Below are 15,620 nucleotides of genomic sequence, written 5' to 3' on the forward strand. Positions count from 1 at the left end.
AGAGCAGGAGGACACCATAAAGTTATGTGGCAAAGGATATTGATATAGAGAGAGGTGAAGAATTAGGGCCATTTTGCAATGATTACAGCACAGTGTTCTATTCAAGCTACTTTGTAGGACTGAAGGATGATATAGTTCATACTCTCATATGATTCATGGATCCAGTACCATGTAATTAATACTCCCCGAGGAAGAAGAATTTCTTGACCTTTTTAATGCTGTCAGAAGTGAATGTCACCTATGCTCTTCTCCCTCTCCATCCATGCAGGAATTTGGAGCGGGGCACATTTCATCTGGCTCTTCTTTTGTGTGACTTGAAGTAGTAGCTGACAATATTTAATGACAAGTATAGAATAATGTTCTCTTGTACTCAGGAATGTTCTAAGGAGATAAAAGTGAAAATGAAATGACAAAGGAAATGAGCCAGAAAATAAGACCCAAGACTCAATTAAAATTCAGTGCCCAAGCCAAACAAGTGAAAATCTCTTAGATAGATTGTATAAATTCAACTTATTATAGATTTAAAAAGAAAACAATTTCAAGGTTTCTTATCACCATGTACAGCTGCTAGACCTCCAAATGGAATTTCCTAATGAGTGTGGAAGCAGAATCTGTTTCTTTCTTTCCCAGCTACTCTGCATTCACCTGGCTTCTGCCCAACACTGACCAGCTGCCTGTCAATTCTGCAGCCACCTGGTCCTGTTGCTGACATTTGAATTTGGAAGGAGAACATGCTTCTTTCTAATTATTCCAGATATTATACCTTATTTACACTGTACCTGGCTTCTGCGTTGACACTAATAGAAAATGTCAAAATCTCCCCGGTCTTTCTATAAGACAAAATGCAGTGCTTGGCCAGACTCACTGGGGAGACTGTGGCAGCCCTCTCTTCCTTCTTTTGTGTTTCTCAGTAATGTGGGGATTGAGAAACTGAAATCCACATTACCAAAACTTTTGCTGTGAGGGTTCTTGATGTGATACAGTTTACCCAATTAGGCTGGAACATGGGAGGAGACAAAAGAGCCAGAGTTTTGTAACCGCTGCTCTGACTTTTAAAGTTTGGTCAGGAAGGCTCTGGGATTGTCTGCAGCTATTTTAGCTGAAGAGCAATTATAGAAGCCATTGTGAGCAGTCATCAGGTGTTGGAAATGTAGATTTAATTTCTCAATCTCCATGTTACTGACAAACACAGAAGAAGGAGAATGGCCGCCAGAAATCTCCACAGTAAGACTCTCCAAACCTGTCCCTGTGTTTTGTTAGGTGTGTGACCTGAGAGGCAGGGCGTGATGAATAGTGAGTTCCGGATTTCTGGATGGACGCTAAGGCTGTGAATGTGTGGAAAACATTCCGCAATTCCTGGCGGTGAGTTCCCACTTTCTCATTTCTTTGTTACAGTAAGGATAGCAGCTCTCTTGCTGGGCTACATTTGTAGTGTTGTTTGGGCCTCTTTCCTAGAAGAATGGTTTCTACCCTTCTAGTGATTTTTGCAAGCATCTAATTCCCTTTATTAAATGCCACTCTGCTTAAAATACCTAGGTTTCTTTCTGTTTTCTGCAACCAGTCATGACTGATATAATAATGCTGAAACCAAATTCATGAATTAGTTATGTACTTACTTGGCCACCAAAGGAAAATGTAAAATACAGACTCAAACAAAAAATTTTTTAATGAAGAAAATAACTATAAAAATTAATATATATATATAGAGTCATGCTATTAATTATTCAACTTTTTATTTCTTTTACTGCTTTTCAAAATTATAAAATATTTCAAGATCATAGAAAAAATATGAAAAATAAGGTAACAGATCTTTAAGTATCCACTGCAAGACTTATCAAACATTGATATTTGAACATATTTGCTTTAAATCTTGTTTTTTGACTGAAATATTATAGATGTATCTAAATCTCACCCTAATCCCACTTTTTATATATCTTCAGAGGTAACTTGTCTTATAAAATACATGTATATTCCATGCATAATTTTGTGCTCTTTCTGTACATATGTATGCATTCATACCAGTATGTATTATCCTTTTATATTTTTATACTTTATATAAATCATTTCATATTGTATGAACCATGTTTCCCAGGTTACTCTTTCAGTCAGTATTACGTTTCTGATATTTTTCTATTTTTTAACATATAGATCTAGTTAATTTATTTTAACTAATATATGATTTTCCATTGGCTGATTATACCTTTTACCTCCTGAGGTTATTTCCAAGGATTGATTTTCTGATAACATTTCAAAATCAATATGCTAATAATTGAATTTTTAATTTCCCCTGACCTTTTACAGTGGCTCCTGTAATTGATCTCTTTGTTTTTGCCAATGGCATTTACACCCCCAAATCCTTCCAGCTTTTGGAATCATCTCACCATGTTATTTTCATTATTGATTAATTCACTGAACACTGGTTCCTTGACAGACTTTATGTCTGTGATAAAATGTCATCTTTGAAGAGAGTTCCTCAAGTCTCTTCTCCATCTCTCACTCCAGCAACAGCCTCTTCCTTCGTTTCAGAACATTTATCACAATGTATAATCAGTATTTATTTATATTCTTGTTTATTTTTTGTCTATCTTCTCCAATTGACTATAAGCTCTATAAAATTGGGAACCAGGTGTTTATATTCAATACTCATGAGTATGGTAGGAGCTCAGTAGATAATTGATAAATGAGTGAAAGCATGCAGTGTATAGCCCATTGTATTCTAAATTCAACCAGTCATGTTCTGAAGATTTTTTTTCTTCCAAAATATCAATAATATAAATCTAAGAAGAGGACATTTAGAAAGAAGAGAACTATAAAAGTAAAGCAATGCTTTAGAGTAGCACATTGCCAGGCTAAGTGTTCACAGTGGCAACCATTAGAAATGGTCAATATTTTATTCATGTAGTGTTCCATTTGTTTTTACCTTAGGATAAATAACCCAAAGTAAAATCACTTGTCAAATATGTGACCTATTAATTATATGGAAAAGTAAAAAAATAATACAGGCACCTATGTACTCACCATTAAGATTAAACTGATGTTAACATTTTGCCATATGTGCATCAAACCTGTCTTTTAAAATAGAAAACTGGTACAGTTTCAGCTAAATTCCCCCTCTTCTGTCTCCTTTCCTCCCCACAAATAACCAATGATGTGTGTGTTTTTTCTGTGCAAGTCATCTTGTATATAAAAGCAGTGTAATGATTATAGGTGTACCCTGGATCCCCTATTTAAGAAAAAACACACAATTACAAAAAAGTTAGATGTAAAAGTAATTATTTGTTTAGAATAAGAAATTATAGCACACTTAAAATGCAAAAAAAAAAAGATAAATGTCACAAGCATTGCACAATCTGCAAAATTAGCATATTTTTAAATAAATTGCCTGACCTACCACTATAATATTGCATTTTTCCCCATGCTTGAGACCCTGGGTCCTTGATGGCCTCTTCCCATGATGATATTTTAAAGTGTTAATTTTCTTTTTAAAATTGCTCTGTAGGAACTATCTTCCCTGTACCATGATGAACTATATATTTTTATTATAGATAGTTGGAGTATAATAACTTACTACATCACACATGTGCATTCTTATTGTTGTGTCGATACAGATTTATGTCCAACACATCCAGGAATTCAAGAGAAGGAAACTTGCTCGTGGAGGTCATTAGCAGCTGCTGAGGGAGGAACTGACCCATCTCAAAAAGGTAATGCATTCCTATCTTTCTGCTCAACTCATTAAAAGAAATAAATGTAAATAATACACTAGCCAAGTGTGTATATCATCAGTAATTTCTCTTGTATTTGGTAACTTTCAGTAGCCTGAAACTAAAGCATTCATGTTTAGCTATAAATTAATATTCAGAATAAAAAAGCCTCGCTGAAAAAAGGCCTATGCAAGTAAAAGTTGCCAACGCCTAAGTGTTATTCGTTAAATTTACCTTTATTCATGTGTATTTATACTTGACATGTGCTGCTTCTAGGGTGGCAGATTAGAGTGAAATTCTGGGTTATAGGAAGCATCTACCTTAAGCAAGCTGCTAAGCAAAGTGGTTCTAACCATTCTGTTCTTCTAATGAGTCCCTGTTACATTTTCATCAATACCTGGTATTCCCTCATACTTAGTAATTTTGACAGCTGGATGTGAGAAGGAGCCTTACTGTCATTTTCACTTGCCTTTAATTTCTCTTCAGTGATGTAGGACATTTAATGTATTTATGCTTATTGTCCATCTTGATTTCTTAAAATGTAAATTACCCATTTGTATCCTCAAATTATTTTTATTGGATTAGCTTTATTTTTATTTATTGGTTTGAAAATATTCATTGTTATCTTCCAGTTGCTAATTCCTTACCTATTAAATGGGTTACAGTGCAGTCTGACATAATATTACTTTATTTCTGATCTCTTTTGTCATACAAAGGTTTTCAATTTAATGCAGCAAGGTTTATCCTTTGTTAATTTTGCTTTGTGTTTCATGAGTATGAAAATCTCTCTCCTTCCACAAAGATGTATTCTCATGTTTTCTTCTCTAAAAGTTTGAGTTTTATTTCTCATATTGAGTTCTTTGATGCTTTTGGTATTCATTGGGGGTATTACATGAAATATTATATTTTTACTTGATATAGTTGGAGCTCCACTATGTTAGTATGCCTTCCTTTTACCACTGGTTTATAAAGTCAATTAATTAATTTCATCAGAATTGAAATCCAGACTCCATCCTCACTAGCTGTATGATCTTAAATAGTTACTTAAGTTTGGGCATTCCTCACTTTACAAATATTGCGCCAGATAGAGATATTGTGAAAATTAAATGAGTTGATAGTTACAAAAATTTTAGATGATAGCTTGACATATATTAAACACACATTTATAGCACCTCAGTAAATTGTACCCTTCTTCCTTTCCCTGCTGAAATTCAGTATAATTTGATAAAGGAGTAAATAAGGAGGCCAAATATTCATTATTAAAGATTAAATTAAAGAGCAGTTTATAGAACCAAATTTGGAGACTTACTTGTAATCTCAGAGTTAGGCAGATTTTCACTTAGTTATAGGCAAGACTGGATTAGAGCAGGTTTCACATGCGGAAGACTTGTGTAGGTAAGAATTATCATATTTTGCTAAGATATTCTTTGGAAATTTTGCACATATGTTCATTTCCTGTACTGTTATCAAATATTAGTATTTTATACTGTTCTTTTTTTTCCTGGGAATAGTTTGTATGACACTAGAATTATCTGTTTATTAGACGTTGGATAACTTTTTTTTTTTTTTTCACAAAACCCCCTGTACATACACACTCACCTACTATGGATTTACTGTGTATGTGTGAATTCTATTCTATTTCTTTTTCTCTTCAGTTATAAGATTGTTCAGTTGTTCTACTTCTTCTTGAGTAAGTTTTGATAAATTATAATTTTCCAGAAGTTTTTCATTTTATTGCAATAAAAGCATGCATAGTCGTCTCATGATATTTTTAGATCTTTAGTATATAAGCATTTCATTTACTTTCTTCATCCCTAGTAGCATAGTAACATGTGTATGTGCATTTGTGTATTTTATGTGTGTTTGTGTGACTGCCTCTTGAATTTTTTATGGACAATCTCACTAGACTTGTCCTTAATTTATTAATCTTCTAAAAGTATTAACTTTTGGATTTTGTTGATGTTTTTCCTTTTGCCTTTTTTATATTTTTACTGATATTTATATTCTGCATTTACTTTCTTACATTCTATTTTTCTGATTTCTTTTGTTGAATGCTTATTTCTCACTTATCAATTTGTCTTCTTTGCTACAATAAGAATTTAAAGATAAGTAGATAAGTATTTCATTCCTGTATGATTTTGGCTCTATCTCATCCAATTTAATGTAATTTAATTTATGTTACATTTTCTGTTTAACCCAAGATTTGGTTGAAAGAATGTTAAATTATAAGTTGATTTTTAGTTATCTTTTTGTAATTTTATTTTGTACAGTTATAGAAAATTTGGTACTTCTTCTGTAATTTTGAAGATTTCTTCTGTATTATAGTAGATACTCATTTTGGAGAAACTTCTGTGATTAGTTGAAATGAAATGCATTTCCTGTCAGAGTTTTAAATATCCAAATATATATTTCAAACATTTCAATTGTTAAAATTCTTGCATTCCTTCATTAAGCAAATGTTGAGTCAGTCCCATGTGCCAGTCATATTTTTTGTAAGCACTGAGAACATAGAAGTTAAAATATAAGCAAACCCTTTTTATGGAGCTTATATTCTATCATGGAAAAATAAAGGTATACAAATTAATAAGTAAATATATATGATATGTAAGATGGTAATAAAGGACATGGAGAAAAATAAAGCAGAAAGTATTGGGGGTTGTGTGTCTGTGTGTGTGCTCAGCCATGTATGACTTTACAATCCCATGGACCATAGCCTGCCAGAATCCTCTGTCTATGGAGATTTTCCAAGCAAAAATACTTGAGTGGATAGCCATTCCTTTCTCCAGGGGATCTTCCCAACCCAGGGATTGAACCTGCATCTCTTGTATCTCCTACATTGGCAAGAAGATTCTTCACCACTGCACCACCTGGGTTATTGGTTATTTTTTATGGGATGGCTTTCTCTTCAGGTAGGAGAACAAGTGCATGGCCTTGGGGAGGGGGTTCTTTGGCCAGAGAGAAGTGAGCAAAGATGAGAGTGGCCGAAGATGAGGTTAGAGAGTTAGTGGGTAGCCAGATAAAATACAGATATCAAATTGATGAGGGGGAACTAGCAATAAGACTCAGACGAAGTAGATAACTAGGTAAATAGGAAGGAAAAGATTATTAACCTGCCAGCCAAGAAGAGTTGGAGCAAGAGCGAGGATTTCCTATGTTCTTTATCTGGTTCTTTTACTAATAATCTGGGACTTTACTAATAATCTTTTACTAATAAACTTGGGACAGTTAACCTTTTTGATTTTGAAACTACTTAGCCATGGGTCCTGCCAACTCTAAATTTCTGTAGCAATTAAGGATGCATCCTTGTAAGTGTGGGCTAGATCATTAATCTATTGCAGAGGGATTGATTGATGACCAACTTTTAAGTTTCTATACTGTTCTAAGAACTAAAGGAAGACAGTGACCTGTCCAGCGGCACTACCAAGCAGATGGGTCCTTTCATTTTTATCTGCAGTTGGGTGAACAAGGCTTATATGGTTGATTGTGGTGCTATTTGTTTTTTTTTTTTTTTAAAGATCATTCAGAATAGTAAATTCTTGGAGTTTTCTCGGAGTTTTGAGACTGTCAGTCTATTTTCACTACTGAATTCACAATGGAACAAATCTGTAATGCAGTCAAAAGGTCTCAATTAAATGTGTGCTCAGTCGCTTAGTGGGGTCCGACTTTGCAACCCCATGAACTGTAGCCTGTCAGGCTCCTCGCTCCTCTGTCCTGGGATTTTCCAGGCAAGAATACTTGACTGGGTTGCCATTTCCTTCTCGAGGGAATCTTCCTGACCTAGGGATCAAATCAGCATCTGTTACATTGACGGGTAGATTCTTTACCACTGAGTCACCCAGGAAGCCCAGTGCATATTAACTCTGCAAAAGGTTAAGTAGGAGGATTTAAGGTCCATTCTTGGAAATCAGTTAATTTGGTTACCTAATTTGCCTGTGTAGAAAATGACTATGAAAGAAAGTTGCATTTTTATTGTCATTTCAATTCAGAGTTCACAGGATTTGGTTTCATTTTAGGTTTGTGATTAAATCTGTACTTTTACACTTGTTATGCTAACAAGAATTAAAGAAAAACAACAGTAACTCCGCTCACACTGCCCTACCTCTCTTCTAATTTCTGTTCTCAGAAGCAAATAGTGTTTACTTTCAGCTTTATCTGATCTTTACCTCTGAATAACATATATATAAATATACTGATATTATTAACTTTTCAATTTTTGATACCCTGCACTGATAATTCCAATGCTCAATGAAAAATATAGTTTAAACAATATTATGAGATGTACCTAAAACAGGACTAAGAAGAAAATTTATAGAACTAAATGATCATATTAAAAAGGAAAAAGACTTAAAAATCAATGATTTAAATATTCACTTTATAAAGTTAGGAAAAGAGCAAATTAAAGATAAAATAAGTACAACATCTGATTTCCTGCTGTTGAAGGTAAAGATTTATCTCCTTTACAACCCCCTATGCATTTCTCCCACATCCCCTGCTTACAGTCTACCTCCTCTGTGCTTGCAATATAGTTACAGGTTTCCCCTGCTATCCAAAAGTAGAACATTCCTATGAAATTTGTCATAAGCCAAAATCATATAAAGAAGCAATCACCCTAGGCCACTTCCTGCTAATGGATGCAACAAAATAATTTGAGATAAAGTTCAGAGGCTCACAGAAACAGTTCAAGCTGTGGTGGCTTAATACAGAGACGCTGAGAGTAGATCTTAGGAAGGGCACTTGGTGACACCACTGTTGTTACTCAGGGCGCATGCCACCTCTATACTGGCTCACTGCAAAACAAATGCTATTTCCCTTTTGGCCATTTGTTGGTAAAAGCAAAAATCCTCTGACGATTTCTATGGGTTAGCAAAAACAGGTGCTAATGTAGGTCTTTTGTAAAAGCAAAGTGGCCATAAAGCAAACTTTGGTAAAGAGGGGGCTATGTGCATAACCTTTAGATAATATTTCAATATGTTACATTTTCACGACTATGGTAGTATTATTCATATTTCCTTTTCTGTGCAACATTTTTTTCCTTGCAGGAAATAATTGCCTATATTTCTATTGTTTCTTAATTTTCTGTATAACTGTCATTAATGTGAATGTAAATTTTTCTGTCTGTACATGCATACATATAAAGTAACAAATCTTTTTTTTTTTCCTTCCCCCTTGGAGCCATGACTGTTGCTAGAACAGCTCTCCTCCCATGTGGGTCTGGACTGGTTGCTCTCTACACTGGCCACTCAGACTTATCTTAGGATTTTCATATGCCATCACCTTAGGAATTGCTTTGTTGTCTCCTTTGTATTAAATCCCATTTTGCCTTTTTTATATTTGCCACCCTTTGTTAGAGCATTTTTTTTCTAGAATTTTCCTAAGGAAATATACATGGAAGGTGATTCTTTTGAGAATCATGTCATACCTGATAGTTTAACTGGATGAAGAAATTTAACATAAAACCACAAATTCTTTTTTAATAGACTTTGTTTTTGGAACAGTTTTAACTTTACAGTAGATTTTAAAAGATAGTATCGAGAGTTCCCCATTGGCCTCCCTCACCCAGTTTCCCCCATTAATAATATCTTACATTAATTAATATGGTACTTATTTTATGCAAATAATGAACCAAAAACAATATATTGTTATATATATGTTATTTTATCTAAAATCCATAGTGTATTCAGATTTCTTTGGTTTCAGATTTCTGAATTTCTTTGGAAATTCAGATTTCCTAGTTTCCTTTTTTTTTGTTCCAGGATCTCATCCAAGACTGCAACTTATATTTACTTGTCACATCTCCTTATGTTCCTCTTAGCTGTGGCAGTTCCTCAGACTTTCCTTGCTTTTGATGGCCTTGATAGGTTTTCATGGTATTGGTCAGGTATTTTGTAGGATGCTTCTGTATTATAATTTGTCAAATGGTTTTCTTTTTTTTTTGTCAAATGGTTTTCTTATTAGCCTGAAATTAGTTATGGTGTTTTGAGAGAAAGACCATAAAGAAAAAGTGACATGTTTATCACATTATATAAAAGATATGTGCTATCATCAGGGTTTTTCACTGTTAATATCGACCATAATCACCCAGTAGATGTAGTGTTTATCTGGTTTCTCCATTAGAAAGTTAGTCTTTTTTTTTTCCTCTTTCCCTGCTACACTCTTTGGAAGGACATCATTACACACAGCCCACACTTAAGGTCTGGGAATGTATGGCCATTATCTATATAATTATCTATATAAATTACTTGGAATTCTTCTTCAAGGGATATTGTCTGTTCTCCCCCACTTATTCATATGTTTGATCATTGATTTCTATCAATATGGACTCATGGAAATTTGTCTTACATTTTGGGTTATAATCCAATACTACTCTATTTTGTTTCTCAAATTGTTCCAGCTTTGGCTGTTGAGTCAGCTTTCAGTTTACTCCTGTGTCCCTTTTATAATCCCTTACCTTTTTAAAGCCCTGCTTTACTTTCTGGTACTACAGGAGGCTCCAGGCTCATCTTGTGAGCTCCTTGCTTCTGTCCTAGGTCAGCCGTTTCTCCAAGGAGCACTGGTCCTTTCCCTTGGGGAGTGGCGTTAGAACCAAGATCCAAGCACTAGTCACACCCTATGTTACTACAGCTGTTGCTCACTATTTATAGTTAAGCTGATGTGGGTCAAGAAGGAATCATTTCAAAGTTTTACATCCTTGTTTTCTTTCTGTAACTGCTCTTTGTATATAATTTAGAAAGTACAGAGATAATTATATATATTTACATGTATATGTTTATATGTGTGTAAATAGTCTCAAAATCAATATTTAATTTTTATTGTTTCTTTATTGCTTTTAAATAATATTCACTTTTTTGTATTAAAATGTTTGCAAACATAGATTATAGTGGTTGTATAATATTCAATGAATGCACATAAATATTTCTATTTCTAAAGTTAAAGATTTAGGTTGCTTTCATTTTCAACATTTTAGGCAGAAAGACTATCTTTTATTTCCAATTGCTTAGTTAGTTTTCTAGAAGTAGAATTGCCTGGTCAAAGAACATAATCAAAGCAAGATATACTTTGTCTACTTTTTTACCAGTACCAAAGTATTAGACTGTTCTTCTTTCTATTCCCTAAATGTAAAGGAACAATAATGGTTTGTAAATGTTAATTGACTAGAAAGGAATTGTCTCATTCTGGTTTTAATTTTTACCTTTTGTTACTGAGGGGTTTGGTTGCTATTTCATTGTTTATTTGCCACCCCAAATGGACGATGCACACTGTCAATTACACCCTCCACTGTCTAGCGCTCTCACTGGCTTCCGTGGAAGATTCTTGTAGGCATTTTATCTGCTCAGAAATCTTACTAGAGATTTAGAAGATCATAGGAAGAGGGCATTTGCACAGGTAGATCACAAAATTGTTACCTCCACCCCCTACCAAATTGCACCCCTGCCGTCCATTTCCTCTTCTTTCTTCTCTCAGAATTGGTTCAGACCAAACTGAGATTCCTCTGTGCTCTCAATTTCTGACTCAAGGGCCTTTTAAGATATTCCTTATGAGGAATTCCAGTGAATAAAGTTGCTTCCATTTCAACATAGCCATAGTTTTTCTCTCATGACCTTTGTGTTTGGTCCTTTAGTAGATGCCATTTTGAAAGCAGATAAATACTACTTATTTATGTAAGATCAACATATTTGTTAGATGCTGGCAGTGTGTCAGACAGACACAATGCTCAACATCAGGAAGGGAGAGCAGATACCAAATGCTCTTCAAGTTGTTTAGAACTGTGTGGGAGACACAGCCTCATCACTATTTTGAAGCAAATAAAGATTATTTTAATCACATGAAGCCATGAAGCTCATGTTAGAAGTATCTCTAGAAAGGGAATATATCTCTCAGTTTAGTTGTTATTCCCCATGGAAAACATCTGAGAACATATTCAAAATGTCTCCCCCAAAAAAAGCCAAATTATAAAGACCTAGAGATAGAAACACATAGAGGGAGAGGAAAAGGAATGGGAAGAAGAAAATAAAATTGACACAAAAATAGACAAAAACATATGTACTATGGAGATGCATGTATATTGATAAACTGTAAAGTTTGAGAAAGAACTAGAAAGTCTAGAACACTTCGCAGTATTTTTAAGTTCATTTTATCCACCTTTATTTTTCTGTTTCAAATAGGTAGCTTCTAATTCTAGCTAGTATTTTCTCTAGAAAGTCTCTTGAGTTCAGTATCTTTCTCCTTTTCCATCCACAACAGTGTAACTCTAGACCAACTCTTTACTCTTCTGTGGGCAATAAACCTTCAGGATCCACTGTGTTCCACGTCCCTCTTCCCTCCCATGAGCCAGAAGAACTTGTCTGTCTTCTTTCACACTGCCATTAGATCTTCCATCTGCATTATATCCCACTTGGGCTCTGCTTGGAGCAGTGATCCAGTCCCTCATTTCTCCCTAGGCTGCTGTTTTTGAAACATCAACACAGTTCTTTTTGGGTTTCTTAAAAAATATCTTTGTTTTCTTGTTTAAAGCCAAACAATCAAATTATATGAAAGCAAACAGCAATAAACCATTAATTAACCATATTGCCATCTAGCAATAATGTAGTTATTAAACTCTAGGTGCCAGACTTTGTGATAAGATGCTTGCATGTACCATCCAGTTTAATCCTAGCAATGGCCCTCTGAGATTATACTGTATATGAGATATTTGTGCTATCTCATTTTGCACAGGAGAACCCCAAATCATTGAAGTATGGAAAGTGATAAAACCAAAGTTACAGAATTGCAGGAAATCTGAAAAGAATGAAGAGATTTTTCACTGATGTTTTTTCTATTGTGTAAATTTAAGATTATAATATGTGGATTTGACGCATTATATATTATAATATGATTGTCATTATACCTATAGTTAACACCCCTATCATATCACATAATTATCATTTTTGTGTGTGGTGGGAATAATTAAGATCTAGTCTCTTAGCCAGCTTGAAGATTACAATAAAATACTGCTGTCTGTGTTCCCTTTACTGTGTGTTAGATATCTAGGACTTATTTATCTGCCAGTTCTAAGTTTCTACCCTTAAACAGTATCTCTGCTGTTGCTATTTTAACTGTTTATTTTATTCAGAATTAAGTAGTGCTTGGTTTAGATTATTGTTTCAGGACTGACTCCTTACAGATGTCACTCCTGACAAAGTCATTCTTAACCTTTCATTTGACCATTTTTGCTCCTGGAAGAACTTATTCTGCCCTCTTGCAATATTTTCTCTTTACCTGAATTCTCACACTAAGATCTCTTTCCCTTTTCTCATCATTGTTACTAACTTCATTCATTCACATGTTTAACAAATCTGTTGTGTTCTACTAAGTTTCATAGGTGCAGTGGCTATAGCATTTAACAAGACAGACACAGTTTACATTCTAGTGGGAGGAAAAAATTAATAATTAAACAGTGCATAAATAATGCTAGATTCTTAGTGTTATGAAGGAAACAGTGATTATTACAGGTAATCACGGATGGCTTTCTTTAAATAGCGTGATGTTTTCTGAACAGATGACATTTTTGCCAGGGTATGAATGGATGATGAGAAGGAGCTAAAAATAAAATATTCTGGGGGAGTAGCTCTTCCTGTATAGGCAAGCATAAGTTCAAAGTCCTGAGGTAGAGGAAAGGAGAGACAGGGAAAAGGTAAGGTCAGAATGGTGAGAAAGAGGAGATCCAGTATTTCTTAAAGGCTTTGAAGAAAGAGGGATTTATTGAGATTACAATGAGAAGCCACTGGTGAGCTTTAAGCAAGGGAGTGATTACACACAGATTGGTGGTTACACACAGACACACACACACACACACACACACAGACACACACACACACACACACACAATATAATGTTAGGGTAAGTGAAATTTTTAGGTGCCAAAGAGTGGGTGATTCAAATTCTCCAAAGTTCATATGAGTTTTATTTATATCCCAGAGGAAAGCTTCAAATTCTGTTCTTTGGTTTATTGCAAGAAACTTAATTTAAGAAAATCCTTGGCTATCGCTTTTCCTAAAATCAGACCACTTTTGTTTTTCTTTCTTGGTAATTTTTTTTTTTCTTCCACAGAGGGAAAGCAATGACTTAAACATTTCCATAAAAGAAAATTAGTGATCATGTTGATAGATCCCTGGATTCCTGTAAAAACTATGTTTTTCCTGCAGATTGAATCCAGTAGTTTAATTGTAAGTCTTGTTAGTGTTATACCTAATTTGCACATGAGGCAGAGAGGGAAAATTTTGCTTTTCTGTAGACTTTTGAGCCCCTGGGCCTTAGCTAAATGAAGAGTTGGTTCAAACTAGATCTCAAACATAACTATGGACATTATGGGCTGGATAATTCTTTGTGAAGGGCTGCCCTATATATTGCCATATACTTGTCAGTATCCCTGTCTTCTATGTATTACATGCAAGTAGCATCCTCTGGATAATCAAGAATGTCTCTCTAGACAGTGCCAAAAGTCCTCTGGGGTCTCAAACTCTGCTACAATTGGAAACCACAGGTCCAAAAAACTCTTTAATTCTCTACTTGCACTTAAATTTTAAATGCATCAGAAGCTCCAGAAATAGTCAGAGCTACTGTTGCACTTTTGATATTATGTTATTTATGAAGACATTTTCTGCTGAGAAATGCTAAGCTGTTTTCCCTCTTCACTGTCTTTATCACCATGACACCAAATTGCTGCTCTAAAGTGACTCTTACCACAAAAATCAGTCTGCTAAAGCCACAGTGGATATCCCTGTCTCTAAAGCTGGTGTATAATGAATCAAAGGTTTCCTGTTTTTCAGGCATACACATTTTATCTGTCTCTTCCAGTGGTTCCATAAAAGAAGAAGAAAGGATTGTGCATTTGAGTATGCTAGGGTAGACGTAAAAGACAATAATGAATTAGGTTAGGGCAGTAACGGGAGTATTAGAAACAAATGCATTGATTTAAGATATGATTTATGTGTGCAGTCAAGCTGACACAACTTGATCATGGGTCTAAATGGTCAGTGAAGGAAGAAAAGTATGCTATCAGATTTTTATGAGGAATTATCAAATTATTAAAAGCTTTTCTTTGCACTAGAAAAATATAAATAATTCCCTTCATTACTAGGAATAAATTAATTGTTCTTGAATCTAATGAATTGGACTGTGGTTTAATGAGCTCTCAATATATAGAGTAAAATAAAAAGAAAGTATGAGGTTTGCCATTAAGGAATAGGAAGTAAGGGTTTCCATGAGATGTGCAGAGAAATAAAGAGGCTTCAACCTTTGTATTCTCTGAGGTCAGGAGAAAGATGAAATAGGTGGAGTATTAAAAAGGCACTATGAGTTTGGGATCTGATTACAAAATAGTTTCCCTAAAACAGGGCACTTTGACTTAAAAGTGAAGGACCGTGCATAGACAAGGTACAAGGAGCTTTGTTCAAGTGCCCCAGGAACTTGTGGAGCAAAGTCCTTTCTTTCAATATGTTCCTTTTATTAATTTATGATTTTTTAAATGGACTTAATTTTTTAGAGCAGTTTTAAGTTCACAGGAAATTTGAGAAGGCACAGAGTTTTATAATTTACTTCCTTCCCCTTCACATGCAAAGGCCCCCTCATTATCAATATTCCCCACCAGAGCGGTACATTGATGACAATTGATGAATCTAATACATTGACATGTTATAATCACTTATAGTTTACATTAGGGTTTACTCTTGTTGTACATTCTGTGGGTTTGGACAAATGTAAATGGCATATATCCACCATTATAGTAATATACAGAGTAGTTTCACTGACCCAAAAACACTCTGTGGGGAAGCTTTCCCTCCAAATGTCTAATTTGGAAAATGAGGGGTTGGGATGACAAATTCTTTAGGAAGCTTTTGACTCCTGCTTGAGACCCATCTTCACCTGCACAATTGCTGC

The sequence above is a fragment of the Cervus canadensis genome, chromosome 19, assembly GCF_019320065.1.
Source record: "Cervus canadensis isolate Bull #8, Minnesota chromosome 19, ASM1932006v1, whole genome shotgun sequence".
Taxonomy (NCBI): Eukaryota; Metazoa; Chordata; class Mammalia; order Artiodactyla; family Cervidae; genus Cervus; species Cervus canadensis.